The 17461-nt window shown below is 42.0% G+C and overlaps 1 pseudogene; it reads right to left on the reverse strand.

Annotated features, from left to right (window-relative positions):
* Positions 1–4302: 4302 nt before the first annotated feature.
* On the reverse strand, positions 4303–4420 carry LOC124796640 (annotated as a pseudogene).
* Between the last annotated feature and the right edge of the window lie 13041 nt (positions 4421–17461).

Consider the following 17461-nt stretch of genomic DNA (forward strand, 5'->3'; position numbering starts at 1 on the left):
CCTTCCTTCACCTTAACACTCAAACTTATACGGAAAACAAGAATAAAATTGATTTCATTCCTTTAAGCAGAACCACGTACACGAATGATGCAAACGAAACTGGCTCATTAAAACCCAAGCATCACATGGAGCACCTTATGTGGGCCTGTAAGGTACCACACGGCAATCTTCAGACACGGGATATAGATCGTTCGGTAAGGCTGCGCTCACGTATCAAGGTTTTAGACACTTGCCAGCTGAAGTAAGGACAATACTATTAAGGAGCGAAGCACACACTTAATAAGAGACATGAAATATCACATCACAGTCCTTGCAACACTTTTCTGTCTCAAGAGCAATCATCTTTATATTTCACTAATCTTTGTTAGGACTTGAATTACTTAACTCGATGCCAGCTGCTGGATGGATGTGGTGAAGACACCAGACGTTGCTTAGTCCGATAGTAACAGCGTGTTCCTTCACGGAAGCGAGCACATGCATAGCTTCACGAGGTTGCCAAGAAGCCACAGCGCCGGCCCGCTGCTACTGACCCCAGTACGATCAAGCGGCAACTGCCGCCCGTACTCGGGCACACCGCGCTCGCTGTCGTCTCGCCAACGTCTCGCTAATACGCGCACTTCCACGTTCCGTCCCCAATGTTGTTCCCGCCTTCCACTCCGTACTGCCCGCTATATCCTGAGCCGGCACAGGCTCCAAAGACAAACTTCTGCCAGATGGAATCGATTGTGCCTAACGAAAGATAGCCCTGGCACCAGTCCCAACACGGCTCACCTATCATGTTATTAATATACAACATAAACAACAAGGTTGCCAATACACTTTTATGAGCAAACGTGGCGTTATTTCTGCACGGTAAGATAAAAAAAAAATCGACGGGCCCCAGAGAAGTTTTGCAAATTGGTCACAAACTAATAGTGATACAGTTATCGACAGAAAGTGCAAACTTTTGTAAACTTTGGCGGCAGGTGGGTGAATGTGTGACGCTGCAACGCAATTTAACCCTGCAGCTGTTGATAACATGGCATAAGGTCTTTGCGAATTTCATTCCATGTCCTCAGATGTACAATAACCACGCCTCGCAAGCAGGCGTGTGTACAGTACACGCAGGTTTCAGCATTTGAAAGAGGACATATAATGGGCTCAAAGAAGCTGGCTGTAGTAACCAGTGAATCGCTCGACATTTGAACAGAAGCGATGCCTCAGTCCTACAATGTTGACTGTAATGGGTGAACCACAGTCCACACACTGTCAAGAACGAAGCAGTCGACCTAGAGAGACGACAAAAGTAGAGGATCGAAAAACCGCCAGAGAACACTCAGAGTCCCAGGTTCATTATCATCATCGATCTGACGTACAACTGGCGATTTAGTGACCACAAAGACCATTGAGAGGGGGATGAGCTGGTATTGACCTCTGCGCACCAAAAAGCCCGTTGCAGTGGTTTCGGGCACATTCGGCCTGGAAACCGGTTGACTGGAGCAGAAATGTCTTCAGTGAAGAGTACCGCTTCCAAACGAACCCCGACGGCCACCGCAGAGTGTCTGGAGACGTTCTGGACAGCGGTAGGATACCAGCCTGAGTGTTGCCAGTCATATGACCCGGCAACCAGGACAGAGCAGCCATTTCATCTCATAGCAAGATCCCATTGTCATCACCTGTGGCACCCTTACAGCCACAGTTATACGTTGATAATATTCTAGCCCAGTTTTATTACCCTTCATGACAAGCCATCCTGGACTTACGTTCCACCAAGATAAAGCCCGCCCACACGCGGTGAGAGCTTCTACTGCTTCTCTTCGTGCTTGTCAAACGACACCTTGGCCAGCAAGGTCGCCTGATATTGAGAACGTTCGGAGAACGACGGGAAGGCCCACCAAACAGGTCGGGATTTTCACGATATAATGCGCCAATTAGATAGTCTTTGACGCTATATCCCTCAGGAAAACATCCAACACGAGATGGTAGTCAGAGCTAGAGGTATGAGACATTCCATTTCGGTGATCGTTAGGAAATTCATTACTCCGAGATCCACAGTGCCAAGAGTGTGCTGAGAATATCAGATTTGAGGTATTATCTCTTACTGTAGACAACGCAGTGGTCAACGTCCTTCACTAAACGAACGAGAGCAGCGGCGTTTTATAAAGTGCTATCAAACAGGCAACAGTTTGAAATAACCGCAGAAATCAATGTGGGGCCTACGACGACTGTATCCGTTAGGACAGTGAGGCGAAACTCGTCGCTAATGGGCTATGGTAGCAGACGATCCACGCGACTGCCTTTGCTAACAGTACGGCACCGTCTACAGCGCCTTTCCTAATCTTGTGATCATATCAATCGGACCCTAGACGACTGGATACCATTTTCCAGTCAGATGAGTCCCGATTTCAGTTGGTCAGAGCTGATGGTAAGATTCGAGTGTGCCCCGCAGACTTCACGAAGCCATGGACTCTACTTGTTAACACTTTGCCGTCTGCACGTCTCGTACAAATTTATTCGCTTGGCGCCGGCAGCGCTAATTCGGATTACTTGGCTTGTCGCCAGCCGTTCTTGACATTATCGAGAGTTGATAAATTGTTACGTTTTACTAGTCTCATCCTTTGTTCTCTTAAGTTCTCAATCCTGTCCACCTACTTTCATGAAATATCGAAGATATACATACGTAAATAAATAGGAAATTTGTTCGTTTCATATATTTATTTGCCTGGTCTTTGGTACTTAGTATTTCTCTTTCGTATGATATGCAGCAAAACAGTCTCAAAGATGTAACACAACTTCACGAGACTTGCACATTAAGTTTGTTGTTCTTTTCTTTGTTTTTGGAACATACATGGCAGTTTATCGGTTCGGAAATACGTAGCCCTGTTAGTTGGTGTTACTTTATCTGACCGGGAAGTCTGTCAACCGGACCATGATGAGACGTATACGATGTAGTGGCAACCTCCAAGTTTTGCTCCGCGCATTCATCGTAAATAATTGTATCGTCTCTTTCATCTGCCATGACGCAAGGGCTCAAGTACTTACAAAAACAAAACAAAAACTTGTTGACGCGTATAACTTATTGTTACCTAAACAAAACACCAACAGAAAGCGAAAGATACAAAAGTGCTGTCGTTGGCCACTGCACGATACTAAGCTCACGACGCCCCTGTGGTGTCGCCGGCCACTGAACGATACTATGCACACGACACCGCTCTGGTGTCGCCAGCCGTTGACCGCTATTTCGCGCACGGAACCACTGTGTTGTCGCTGGACGGCAGCGTGTTAACAAGGCACTGTGCAAGCTGGTGGTTTCTCCATAATGGTGTGGGTGGTGTTTATATCCAGTGGACTGGGTCCTCTGTTCCAACTGAATCGATCGTTGACTGGAAATGGTTATGTTTGCGCCATGTCACCAGGTTACAATTGTTCGCGATTGGTTAGAAGAATATTGTGGATAATTTTAGGAAATGATTTGGTCACACAGACCGCCCGACGTGAATCCATCACACATCTATGGACGTAATCGAGAGGTCAGATCGTACACAACATCCTGTGTCGGAAACGCTTTCGCAGTTATGGATGGCTATGGAGGCAGCGTGGCTCAATATTTCTGCAGGTGGATTCTGACGACTTGTTGAGTTCCGGCCACGTCGAGTTGCATCGTTAGACCGGGGTGTCCGACACGGTATTAGGAGGTATTCCATGACTTTTGTATCTTCAGTGTAGTGTTTACAGTTGTTTCTAATACCACTGCCACCGAGCGAGGTGGCGCACTGGTCAGTCAGCACACTGGACTCACATTCGGGAGGACGACGGTTCAAACCCGCGTCTGGCCATCCGGATTTAGATTTTCCGTGATTTCCCTAAATCGCTTGATGCTAATGCCGGGATGATTTCTTCGAAACGGCACGGCTGAATTCCTTCCTTATCTTTCCCCGATGGGGCCGATGAGCTAGCTGTTTGGACCCCTCCTCCAAATCAATCATCCAAGCAACGCCACTGCCTCTAATATCTGTATGACTCAGCTATGGAGAAGTCACAGTTTATTTCGAAGTATCTTTACAAGGAGAGTACGCCAGTCGGTTACCTTAGTCTATGGATCATTCTACAAGGAGCATTAGAGTCCAGTATTTTCTCCTCCCGAACAGGCCATGTAGGCCCAATGGTACCGACCGGCCGCCGTGTCATTCTTAGCCCATATGCGTCATTGGATGCGGATATGGAGGGGCGTGTGGTCAGCACACCGCTCTCCCGGCCGTACGTCAGTTTCCGAGACCGAAGCCGCTCCTCAGTTTACCTCACAAGGGCTGAGCGCACCCCGCTTGCCAACAGCGCTCGGCAGACCGGATAGTCACCCATCTAAGTGCTAGCCCAGCCCGACAGCGCTTAACTTCGGTGATCTGACGGGAACCGGTGTTTCCACTGCGGCAAGGCCGTTGGCATTACAGTCCAGTATATGTTAGACAATTATTTTCAACTCGAGCCACAGTTCTACTACATGCTCCTAGCGTCAGGTGAATGTTTCGAGTTCCTTACTGAGATGTGACACGACAAGCTCTGTATCTGCTTACTACTGCAATTGCCTCATGCTTACTGATTCAGTTTTCAATTCGAACATCTTCATCGATGCGTGATTTATTTGTTTCCATTAAGGTTAAAATATCTGAATCATGAGTGGACTTCCGCACGCTCTCTATGCATAGTTTTCAGAGAAGACATTAACTGAGTTTTCTGGATGGCTTCTCACACAATACTCTATAATTTTTGTTAGGTGAGCGTTAAACGAGTAAAGTCTTCTCCAGTACTGGGTAGGGAACATTTGTAATAGCCTATCGCTGTTTCCTCTGAGGTTTTCGTTTACATTTGGGGACGTGTCGTGTGGCTGATAAAAAGATCTAATTCTGATATTATACCCGTTAGTGATACGGAATGACCAAACAGTCTCGCACGCAAAATGGTTCAAATGGCTCTGAGCACTATGGAACTTAAGATCTGAGGTCATCAGTCCCCTAGAACTTAGAACTACTTAAACCTAACTACCCTAACGACGTCACACACATCCATGCCCGAGAAAGGATTCGAACCTGCGACCGTAGCGGTCACGCGGTTCCAGACTTGAGCGCCTACAACCGCTCGGCCACTCCGGCAGGCAGTCTCGCTTGCAATTTCATTTCCTATTTGGGTGGAATTGTGTTTGTTGTCTAAGTCGGCAAATACACAACCTCGATTCCCCATTAGCCTAGCCGTTCGACACATGCCAAAAATCTCGCTGCTGTCAATTTCTGGTTACAGCCTTCTTTCTGTACCTTTTGCTGTGTAAGGTTCAATGCTTTTTAAAATTACTTCAAACTCTGGGAGTTCCTTGCGAAAGTCTTGGCGTCTGATCTCCAGGATTTTAATCCATTCACCTGTGGAGACTATGTATTTGGATATTACCCTAATTCTTCGGGACCTATGACTGCAGTTATCTGGAATGGATGGATACTCGCCAGAGCTAGAAAAACATGTTTGTACACTCCACGCTCGGCCAACTGCGTAGGTGTCTCTGGTGTGCAGTGCAAGCCTGGGCTAGTTTGTGTGATCCTGTGAGTACAGTACTCAACCCTACATCCCCTGTCCAGAAATTCACAACCCTACTTGCCACAGAAATCTCGAAATCTCTGGTTCAAACAGTGCACCCGGTTCTAAACCACAGCCGGCAAAAGTGGCCGAGCGGTTCTAGGCGCTTCAGTCTGGAACCGCGCGACCGCTACGGTCGCAGATTCGAATCCTGCCTCTGGCATGGGAGTGTGTGATGTCCTTAGGTTAGTTAGGTTTAAGTAGTTCTAAGTTCTAGGGGACTGATCACCTCAGATGTTAAGTCACATAGTGCTCAGAGCCATTTCTGTTGTGGATTGGCAAGAGGGCCAACCCACTAATGTAAGAGGAAGCCGAAAGGCACGCGTTTTAGCTCACGCAGGCTGGCGTGAGGTCTGGAACAGGACAAGAAAGTTAGACTAGAAAAAAAGGATGTAGCTGGTGGAATACTTTAATCCATTAATATTGAACGTAGCTCTTGTCTGTACAGTATTTACAATATCAATAGCAACTGATAATGGCGCCTTGCTAGGTCGTAGGAAATGACGTAGCTGAGGGCTATGCTAACTATCGTCTCGGCAAATGAGAACGTATTTTGTCAGTGAACCATCGCTAGCAAAGTCGGTTGTACAACTGGGCGAGTGCTAGGAAGTCTCTCTAGACTGCCGTGTGGCGCCGCTCGGTCTGCAATCACTGATAGTGGCGACACGCGGGTCCGACGTATACTAACGGGCCGGGGCCGATTTAAAGGCTACCACCTAGCAAGTGTGGTGTCTGGCGGTGACACCACAATTTCAACCATTTGAATCTAAACCACAGAGCCCCAATCAGTTCTGCGGACAATGCTGCAGACTGTGAACTTCGTTGAAACTTTGGAAGGCTGATTATCTCAGCCCTCTTTGTCAGTCACTGAAACGCTCCAAGTACGACACCAGACTCCAGATAACAAATGTCATTCGGCTGTACGTGCACTATTTACAGCTGGTTCACTATTTTTGTTTCAGTGCTTAAGTTTTGAATACAAACATCCTGAAAAGGTGGCCGAAGACTTCCAGCGTAAAGAGTCACCGTCGTTCTACCAACAGACTTATCAAAGAGGTCGCAAGAGTGGAGAAAAGTTCAGCACTTCGTATGGCAAACTCCCATGAAAGCAGTCCGTACGATTCCTAATTGTCAACATTATGAGGGCGCAGAAGCAACAAAGGAAGGAAGGACGATTAGAGTTTAACGTCCCGGTGGTATAGAGATAGAGAAGGGCTGCAGAAGTAATGCAAAACTGTTACATTTAAGAATGCATATCCACAGAAAATGTGGTCGTAATTGAAAAAAATCCCGGAGTAGCTACTCATTCTGATCTCCGGTAGAGTTGTGCCATTGGTGAAGTGACCATGAGATAAAAACTGAGTATCTAATGTAAGGAAATATCCTGCGAGTTGACATGTGGAATATCAGAAGTCTGAATGTGGTAGGGAAACCAGAAAATCTTAAAAAGCAAATGTAGAGGCTCAATCCAGATCCAGTTTGTGTCAGTGAAGTGAAATGGGAGAAACTTAAGGATTTCTGATCACACGAATATGTGGTACTATCGGCAGCAGCAGAAAATGGTGTAATAGGAGTAGGATTCGCTGTGAAGGCAGCGTAGAGAGTGGGTTGCTGCGGATACTTCAGGAATAGGCTTTTCATCATCACATTCGACAGCAGACCAACGCAGACAAGGATAGTTCAGGCATACATGTCTGTGTGATAAGCATAAGATGAAGAAACAGAGTATGAGGGTTTTGAGCGGTTGAATCAGCATGTAAAGGGAGTACGGTGATTGCTGTGTTACTTGAAGGGACTGAAGACGGTGTCGCGGGAGCGTATGGGCTTAGTTGCAAGAATAAGAGAGAAGAAAGACTAAGAGATATCTGCAGTAAAGAAAGACTAACAGATATCTGCAGTAAGTTCAGCTGGTAATAGTGATCACATCATGGTGAGGGAGAGGTTCCGTAATCAGATACTGGATTGTAAGGCGTTCAAATGATTCAAATGGCTCTGAGCACTGTGGGACTTAACATCTGAGGTCATCAGTCCCCTAGAACTTAGAACTATTTAAACCTAACTAACCTAAGGACATCACACACATCCATGCCAGAGGTAGGATTCGAACCTGGGACCGTAGCGGTCGCGCGGTTCCCGACTGAAAGGCCTAGAATCGCTCGATCACTGCGGCCGGCCTTCTAAGGCGTATACAGAGAATTTAGACCGTGATTAAAATTCAGTAATGGTGAAGTGTAGACTGAGGTATGAAAGAATCGTCTCGAAGAATCACTGTGGAATGGATCGCTGAATTATTCAGGTTGTAGACACTGCGTGTAAATAGCAAGAAGAGTAATTGACACCGTTAATAAGGTCAGTTATGAAGTTTGTAGAGATTAATGTAGATAGAACTGCGAAAAAACTTCGCTAAAAGAAGAAATATTTCAAGTGATAAAGGAAGAAGGAGGAAAAGAATGGTCAACAAAAAACAGGACGGATATAATGTATGTCACTCAGGAATGAAATAAGTAGAAGATCCAGGGAAGCTAAGACAAAATGGCTACACGAAAACTGAGAATAATTCGAAATTAGAAAAAGAAATGGGGATCAGAAGGACTGAAACAGCGTATAGAAAAGTTAAAGCAATCTTCGCGAAAATTATGAGCGGAAGTGTTAGCTTTAAAAACACATGAAGAATTCCATTGTTAAACATAAAGGGAATAGCATATACGTGGAAAGAATACACTGAAGGCCTCTGCTACGGGCAGATCTGTTGACGAGACATAGGAATAAAAAGGAAGTCGATTTGGTACATTTAAGACATCCGATTTTAAGAACTATGACTGAGATGTAGAGGACTGCGATCGAACAAGGTGGAAGGAAGACATAACCCCTTTGAAGTTCCTAAAGTCATAGGGTGAAAATCAACGTAGCAGCTATTCAATGAGACTTTATAAAACATGTCATTCACACAATTCAAAGATAACAAGGGAGACAAGTGCGTGAATAATCGCACAATCAGATTAACAGCTCGTGTATCTAAGTTGATGACAAGAATAAGCTATAGCAGAGTGGAGACGAAAGTTGATGATTTCTGAGGTTACGAGCTGCTGGCAATTAGGGAAGGTAAGGCACTAGAGACATAGTTACGTTGTTGCCCTTGACAAAGGAAGCAAGACGTAAGAAAAATAAAGAAACGTTCTTAGCATTTAATGACTACCAATAAGCGTTTGAGAATATAAAACGTACAGGATGTTCGAAATTTTCAGGAAAAAAGGTGCAAGCTATGTGGAAAGACGGTTAAAATGCAGTGCTTGTCAAAACCAAGAATTGTCGGTAATAAAGGAAGATCGAGGACCAAGTATTTGGAGGAAAAGGATGTAAGACAATGAATCAGTCCTTCTCTCCAGCTGTTCAATCTGTACACCGAAGAAGCAATGACGGAAGTAATAAAGAGATTCAAGAGAATGATTAAAATTTGTCGTGAAAGAATATGAAATCTAAGATTCGCTGATGTTGTTACTATGTTCAGAAAATAAGGGAGAATTACAAGACACTTTCAAAGTAAAGAACAGTCTACTGAGCGCAGATCACAAATTAAGAGTGAACCGAAGATAAATGGTGTAATGAGGAGTAGCAGAAATAAGGGTAGTCAGAAACTTAACATAAAAATTGAAGGAATTCTACCAGCTTGGAAGAAAATAACCAATGACTTATGAAGCAAGGAGGACATACAAACCAGGCTAGCGCAAGCAAAGAGTTTATTACAGGCCAAAAGAAGTGTACTAGCACGGTACATGGGCCTTGATATTAACAAGAAATTTCTGAGACTGTACGTCTGGAACATCATGCTGTGTGAAAGTGAGTCATGGACTACGGGGAAACTGAAAAAGATGAGAAATGAAGAGTGTAAGATGTGCTGCTGTGGAAAAAGGGTGAAAATTAGGTGGATTGATAAGATAGGAAATGAAGTTCTACGGTGTATCCACAAGGAATAAAATATGGGGGAAACACCGACGAAAAAAAGTGACAGGATATCAGGGAATAACTTCCGCAGTTCTGAGGGAGGTGCAGAGGATAAAAAGCGTAGGGAAAGACAGAAATTTGAATGTATCCAAAAAATAATGAAGGCATCTTGTGTGTTAGTCTGAGATGAAAAGGTTAGCAGAGGAAAATATATCGTCTCTGGTTGCATAATAACAGAGGACGGATGTAAAAAATTGCAATTAAAGGTTTTTAGTCACCCTAAATGAGGTAATCCTGAGATAAGAAAATGAAGCAATTAAAGTAGTAGATCAGATGTGCTATTTGGGGAGCTAAATAACTGATGATACAAAATGCAGACAGACAATAGTAACAACAGCGTTCATGATGAAGAGGAATTTCTTAATATATAATATCAGTAGGTTAGAAAGCCCTTTATGAGTGTGTCTGGAGTGTAATCTTGTGTGGAAGGCAACGTGGACGACAAAAGTTCAGAAAAGAAGAAAATAGATGCTTTTGACATGTAGTGCTAAGGAAGGAAGCTGTATATAAGAGGGGTTGATCGAATAACAAATCAAGCACCGAACATAGTGGGGGAGAAAAAAAATGTATGGGAAAATTCGACTAAAATAAAAGATAACAAGTATGTTGACAGGACACGTCCTGAGGGATCAATGTATTGTTAATTTTGCCGATGGACCAGTGCACAAGATAGCATCAAACTGAATACCGAGAATCCAGTGACTGACGTCAAGCGTTTATTAGTAATAGGGCTTTCCTAAATGTAGCTTGAGAATTCATGTCAAATAATTCAGATGATAGATGATTTGTTGAAAAGGTTAATAAACAGACGAAAAATCAAGCAACTAGAAGTAGAAGGACTACCTTCACTAAAATGATCATTATAGTTATAAAACTTCTCAAAAAAAAAAAAAAAAACAAGTAGTTTGTCTGAAGAGTTGTTAAAGCTTAGGAAGTCATGTTCTTTGCGATAAATCTAGTGCACCAGTAACAGAAGAACTTTTCCAGTTATATTAAAGTATGTTATCGTTTGAAACTTGCCATAAGAAAAAATAAGAATAGGAAAGGTTCTCCGCAGAGTTGTCGATGAGAGAAACACTTGAGAAACTAAAGGAATGGATGAAGAGGTAGGCTGAAAGGGCATCACGATGTAAATTTCATGATGCTAAAGGGAGTCGCAGAGAGAAAAAATCGTAGAGGAACACAGAGATTAAGGAATATACAACAAATTATCTAGTAACTTGGATGTGGGTGCTCTGCTAAGAGTGAGAGATTGGCGGAAACGTGGGAATCGGTGGCGAGTTTCAACAAACCAGAGGTCTGGTATCCTTAAGGAAGTTCCCTGCGGAATGTGACGGAACATAACATTCAAATGCCTTACTGATAACTTTTTCGAAAATAATCGAGAAATTAGATGTCACGCTGAAATAAAATTCCTTTACTTCTGTATCACAGCTCATCAGATATTAATGGGCTTGCGTAACGAATTATAACCGATTAGTCGACTTCGCAAAGTTTCCAATGTTGGGTGTGTATTATTTAAAACTTTAACAGGAGAAATTATATTATAGTATTTCTTCTTCATACATAATCTATCTTTTGAATCGGAAAATGAAAATCTGATTTATGAGTGAGTGTTAGATATGTTGTTACGGCTTCTGATACTGCGAATACTGTGAACTTGGTAGTAAAATTATGTAATGTGGAACCAGCTGTGGTCTAAGAAAGGAGTAAATACATTACCTGCTATTACCTGCTATAAAGAACTCTTCACACAGGACCCGAACTTTATTAGGCAACCTCGAATTTGCTCCACCAATGAACATCGTGATATTTCGGACATCCCTGTTTATGTAGGTTCTGGGACGTGAACAGGGGATGGTAATACCTGAAACATAGTTTTATTTCAAAGTTGGAGCTATTTATTGCGCAATAGCGGAGACGTTACCTACACAAAAAACACTGAACTACTCAATGAACATACAGCTGATTATGGCGAGCTGTCACTTAGATGACTTAAATTGCACTTCATACTATAGAGAACAAACTACATTGTTTAAAGGAACTAGGTAACCTCAGGCATCACCCCTAAAATCAGTTGTTGTTAATTTGATGTAAAAGCAATAGCATGCTGAAGACAGGAATTCTGTAATTTATTTATTACTTAATTACAGACCTTCCAAGGAACTTTCATTAGGAAAGTTTTCCTCCAGAGACTTTATGTATTAATAATACGATAATATGATGGGCATTTATATGCGCTTTTTACAGTAGATATTTTCCTACACGGGTGCGGGGTAGCAAGGGAGGCATCATAATTCCACAGAGCAGCAGTGGCAGCTGTCTTGGCCTAACTATCTAACTAACTAACGGTAGTGTCTGCAGATTTATTTTGCTAAAGTTAAACAAGTAAAAGAGAGGAAAATTAATCTTTGATAGGATCAGCCACATGCTCAAGTTCACCTATCGACTGCATAGCAGTAGCACCAACTATGTGAAAGAGTATGTCGCCAAGAACATGCCGTCAAGAATGCCAAGAGTTTCTTTCAGGGAAAAAGATTGCTGCTTAAAGAGCAACGTTCACTGTATCCAACATAGATAAGATCATTTGATTCCTTACAGCACAAATGTTACACAACCCCCCCTCCCCCCATGACTACAAACTTCACTTATCTACAGAAAAATAAAATACGGTTCTCGAGGTGCTATAGCCATCATAATAGTCTTTTGTATGGATGGCGTATTTGATGTTACTGCACAATGAACTTAGCTTTGTCGGTAAACGGACCTTACTCTTGCATGATGACAGGCTGCGCAGTATATAGGGGCCGTTTCCAAGTATCAAACTTGGACTCTCATCAAAACTAACGAGCCGAGGCAAAGAACCGACAAAACTCCACCTATAGTGTCAGACAACAGTTACCTCCAACAGCGGCATCAAAATCAATAGTGCATTTAACCTACAACTCTCAGTTACACAGCTGACAGAAAATTCTTGGCACTGTGCAGTATCCTTCGGTAAGACCTACAACCCATAATTACGTAGGCGGCAGAGGATCCTTGGCACGTAGCAGTACCCATAACGGGTACTACTTATTCCCTTTCAACGCAGTAGCTACACTGTTCTTCAGCTTAGTACTCCTAATGCTCCTGTAAACCGGCAGCCTGCCCAACTCATTCTCCTACGTTACCAGCGACATACGAGAAAGTTGCCTGTGCAACAGCCAGAACTTAGAAATGCTATGCCACTTACTAATACAAGTGTAAATACGTACACAACTAACAAGAAACATGGTATCTTTTCTGAAAACGCAATAGATAACACCAGGCAGTTTTAATAGAACCAGCAACACCTAACCACCTATGTCGGACGCCAGTAAGCAGCGAAGAATGGTGCATTACTACCTCATGCAGTAAAATTTCGCACACTCTGCTTATAATCATGTGTGGTAGATAATGTCACAGCATTCGCTACAGGTTTCACTGGTACTGGATAATGTTTATTTTGTCCGTCTCAGTTGCAGGAATATACACTATACTGCTGTAGTGACTACTGGTTTCGGGCTGACTCAACCATTCGCAAACCACACACGTTGTAATTAACAGTAACTAGTCACTCAATGGCGCAGTTTTGTTGTGTTGTCCAGGTGTAACAGTAAATGGATAAGCTGTCTTTATAATGAGAATATTTGTTGCTCACAGCTCGATTTTCTTTTACAAAGCTATTCATGCCTTTTGGCAACATGTTGTACAACTGCAGCAATACATTTTATTTTATGGAACTGGGACAGACGAAATAATAATTTATCGAATTTTCTTCAATACTATACGATTGCGGAAGCAGCATGATTCGAATTAGCAGCTTGTATGCGGGTGTATGGATAATGACATGTCATGATTCAATTTCTACGTTATACACATATTTCTCGATTATTAGCCGACTGAACTGGTAAGAGTAATGTATACATCATCCTGTGCCCAGTGTAGCATTATTGTAGAACAGTTTTTATAGTTTCCCTTTTTGTATTAGCGAAGAAAATAATGACACTGGTCTCAAATAGCACATTGTTTTTCTTGCTGTCAAGTGTGAAATTTAAAACAGTTATTACTTTAAAAAAAAAATGTGTTTCAGAAATTGATTTCTCAGGCGTGTTCTTCCACGTGCATCCCTCTCAGATTTCAATCGGTAAATATACGAAGGACTTAGAAAAGAGCCGATGTCTTTGTAAATATAGCTGTGTCGTTATAAACCCACTCTGAGACATTTTTACGTTGTAGCTTTGAGACAACCAACGCGCTTGGACATGCGATCGGCTTGGCGTCGAGAAACAAGCCATTCTATGTTAAGTGATATCCTCGGCTGATTGAGGAAGGCAGCCCGCTCTTCCTAACTGGTCCTGACTCACTGCATACCTAATTTGAGGCAGGGAACAGCATGTAATACATATTAATAAAGACCAGACACGGCGGACCAGTTCCACCGTAGCACGTGTCCCAAATATGTAAACACGTGTATTGACATTAAATGTGGCGGTATGTAAACTGCCGCGTAGGTCCATCATTACAATTTCAATATCGCTGTTAGTTTCTACTTCAAACAAGTGAATACCGAATACAGTTGAATGGAGCTATAAAAACAACTAGCAACTGTCCTATCTGCATAGTGAGTAACATGTAAATGTTGTACGTCCTGCACACTCTTTTGATTAATACTTTATCGTCTTGCGGAAACATTACGAAGTCAAAATCTGTTTCAACTGTCGAACAAGAAAACTCGTCTGCTGCGCATTTCTTCTCAACCGCATGATAGATGAATTGTTCGCTGAAGCTACTTATTCCTGTACAAGCATGTAATAGAAGGCCTACTAAAAATTAACAACATTAATTTTACTATAGAAAATAACAATCTCAAGTGCCTATTAGGTTGTGTATATATCACTGTACTTTTAAAAGTACATACTTAAAAATTTGGCCATTACGATGACGACGGATTGTTGCAGACTTTCTGTTATCGTAGGAAACAGAGACGTCGAAGCCTGACATAATGCTACGAAGCAGGTTCCTTTGAGTATCTATTGAAGTCTTGTGTCCTATGTTCCTTAAATATGCTCACGAATTACACACATTATATAGTATATAATCCTGAACATATTTAAAGAACGTAGTGCACAAGACTACATAGATGCTCAAAAGTACTTTTTTCGGTACGTTTCATATGAACATTTTGCCATTTTTGGAACAGTACCAGGATATCCGTTCTTAGCGCAAAGATCTTCTTGTTGTGATCCTGGGTAGGGCAGAAAACAGTATCGAATGTGAGTCGGGTTACAATATCTAGAGTTTCGTGGTATAGATACCTTCAGCAAGGAACGATACTAACGTCAGTTACGGGTTCAACATAGCTTTAGATTCAGTTCATGCCACTGGGAGGGTGTTGGGAGGGGAGTTACGAGGAACGACCTACATCTTAAGAGAAATTCCAAGAAGAAACCGTCTGAGCTGATGGCACACTTTTCACAGGGGGACACTGGTGCTCATGTAAGTATCCCTGTAGTCATTATTGACGGCAGCAAATTTTTGGTGTACACAAGTTTCAGACTATCAGTATTTGGACGGCAAGTGTAGTTGAAAATTTTGAGCCTCAAAGAAGCTAAGGTAAAAAGGAGGTTAAATTTATTGGGTCGAAACATTAGATGGCTAAAAAGTAACGTGAATGAACTTCTTATTTACAGGTCAAATAGATGTAATATGCCTGTCTGTGCGACATTTGGCCATTAATGTAGGAGATATGAATACGAATGAGTACAACAGGTATAGCAACAAGAGTTGCGTCTTACAACGGATGAATATGTAAAAGCATTGATACCACAAGATTTTGCTAATATCTGTATTCTGAGGCTGGCGCCCCTGAAGTATAAAGAGATGATAATAACATTTATAATATACTGGGCTAAATCTGGTTATCTTGAAATATTTGAGAAATAGCTTGAAGTGTTGTTAATCTTCTTAACTTCCAAGCAGAATGAGAGAGTAGCAACTGAAAGTTTGTTTTAATTGTCTTAGAGCATATTCAGTCTGGAACTATACTCGAATCCCTTTACATTTCATATGCTTTAAGTTTCCCCACGCGATATGCATCGTAATCTATAGGAACCATGAACACTAGTACTGACAGAATTTTATAGCTGCATCGAGACTGGATAGTCGTATTGCAGTTCCCATATTTGTCTCTCAGGAGCGATGATTCACAGATGATGTTTAATATCAAGCTAAATGGCATAAATAAAAAGAAATGGAAACTAAATGAAAAACGAGTTGAACGATTCAATAATAATTTGCGAAATATATGCAGCACCACTGGTGTTAATGATAACCTAACGTATTCTGGTACAGTGTCGTACACTACTTTCAAAATAGTTTTGTTTAAAAAACTGACGATGAAAGCAGATTAAACTCATATATATCATCGGTTACAAATTGAGTCACAATACGCTGCTATACTGAGGGAAGACTGCTTACCCCAATGGAAATGGATTACGTCAGGGTTACATCACTTTGTAAACTCTGCTGTCAAATTTTTTGTCATCAAAAGAACAAAATGTTTGTGCTTTCTAGACAAAAAGAAAACTCTCTTTCGATAACAAGAAAAGAACTGTTTGCAAAATAGAAAAAAGACTGCACACAAAGAACGAATCGGGAACACAAAGCATTTTCGTTTCAGGTAGGTAGCGAACAGCTCAAAGATAGTCTTATAACTGCCGAAAGTTTTATAAATTTTGCTCTCCGTGGGTAGCAGATAATTTAGTTTTGAACGCTTTCTTCGCATATAGCCTAGAGTTTCCAAGAAAATCCTTCCAAAATAAGTTCGGTAAAACACATCTTAATCCTTCATCTCCAAAAGAAATTGTAATATTACCAACTCTCTTGCGTTAACGTCGTTAATCGGTTTTGATGAAATCAGAAGAAAAACAACGAAACGTTCTTTAGCTGAACTTTGTGATATATTATATTGCAATATTCATGTAAGAATCTTTTGAACATAAACGTACAGCTGCCCAAGCACTTTACAAAATAGTGATAAACTACTGGCAAAGAACCCCTGACAAATCTCATTATTACATTTTCAAAAGTTTTCAGGGACGTGATGTACACTAGAATTTCTAGCACTTACTACAGGAAAAAACTCACAGTAGTATCAACTCTAACGTACGTAACTGTCTACAGGACATCGATAAAGCTGTTCTTAGCGAGCCACCACATGGCTTGTGGCAGAGGGTACCTTCGACCAATGCAAGTCTTTCCTTAACTGCCCTGCTCGCAAAAACGACTATCCATATGTCTCAGTACGAGCCCTAATTTCCCCTCTATTCGCGGCTCTTTCGCGAAATGTACGTTGGTGGCAGCAGAGCAGTTCCGCAGTCAGCCTCAAACGTCTGTTTTCTAAATTTTCTCCATACTGTTCCCCGAAAAGAACGCCATCTTGCCTCCAGGGATTCCCACTTGATAATGGAAACAAGGCTAGAGAAAAATAAAGACTCGACCATAGGATTTGTGGAACTGGAAAAAGCGTTCGACAGTGTAAAATGGAACAAGATGTTTGGGATTCTGAGAAAAATAGGTCTAAGCTACGGGAAGAGACGCGTAATATACAGTATGTTCAAAAGGGAATAATAAGAGTGGACTACCAACAACGAAATGGCTTGTGCAGTCATCTCTAGCAGCTCTATGTAATCTGGGAAGGAAGTTAAGGAGATAGGATTTAACAATATTTCCTGTTATAGAATTGGCTGAATGAACTCTGGACATTAGTGTGGTCTCACACTTCCAGTGACATTAAATAACCACCATAAGCCATCGGCTTCAGAAAAATTGTACCTTACAC

Source organism: Schistocerca piceifrons, chromosome 4, assembly GCF_021461385.2.
Source record: "Schistocerca piceifrons isolate TAMUIC-IGC-003096 chromosome 4, iqSchPice1.1, whole genome shotgun sequence".
NCBI classification, from domain to species: domain Eukaryota; kingdom Metazoa; phylum Arthropoda; class Insecta; order Orthoptera; family Acrididae; genus Schistocerca; species Schistocerca piceifrons.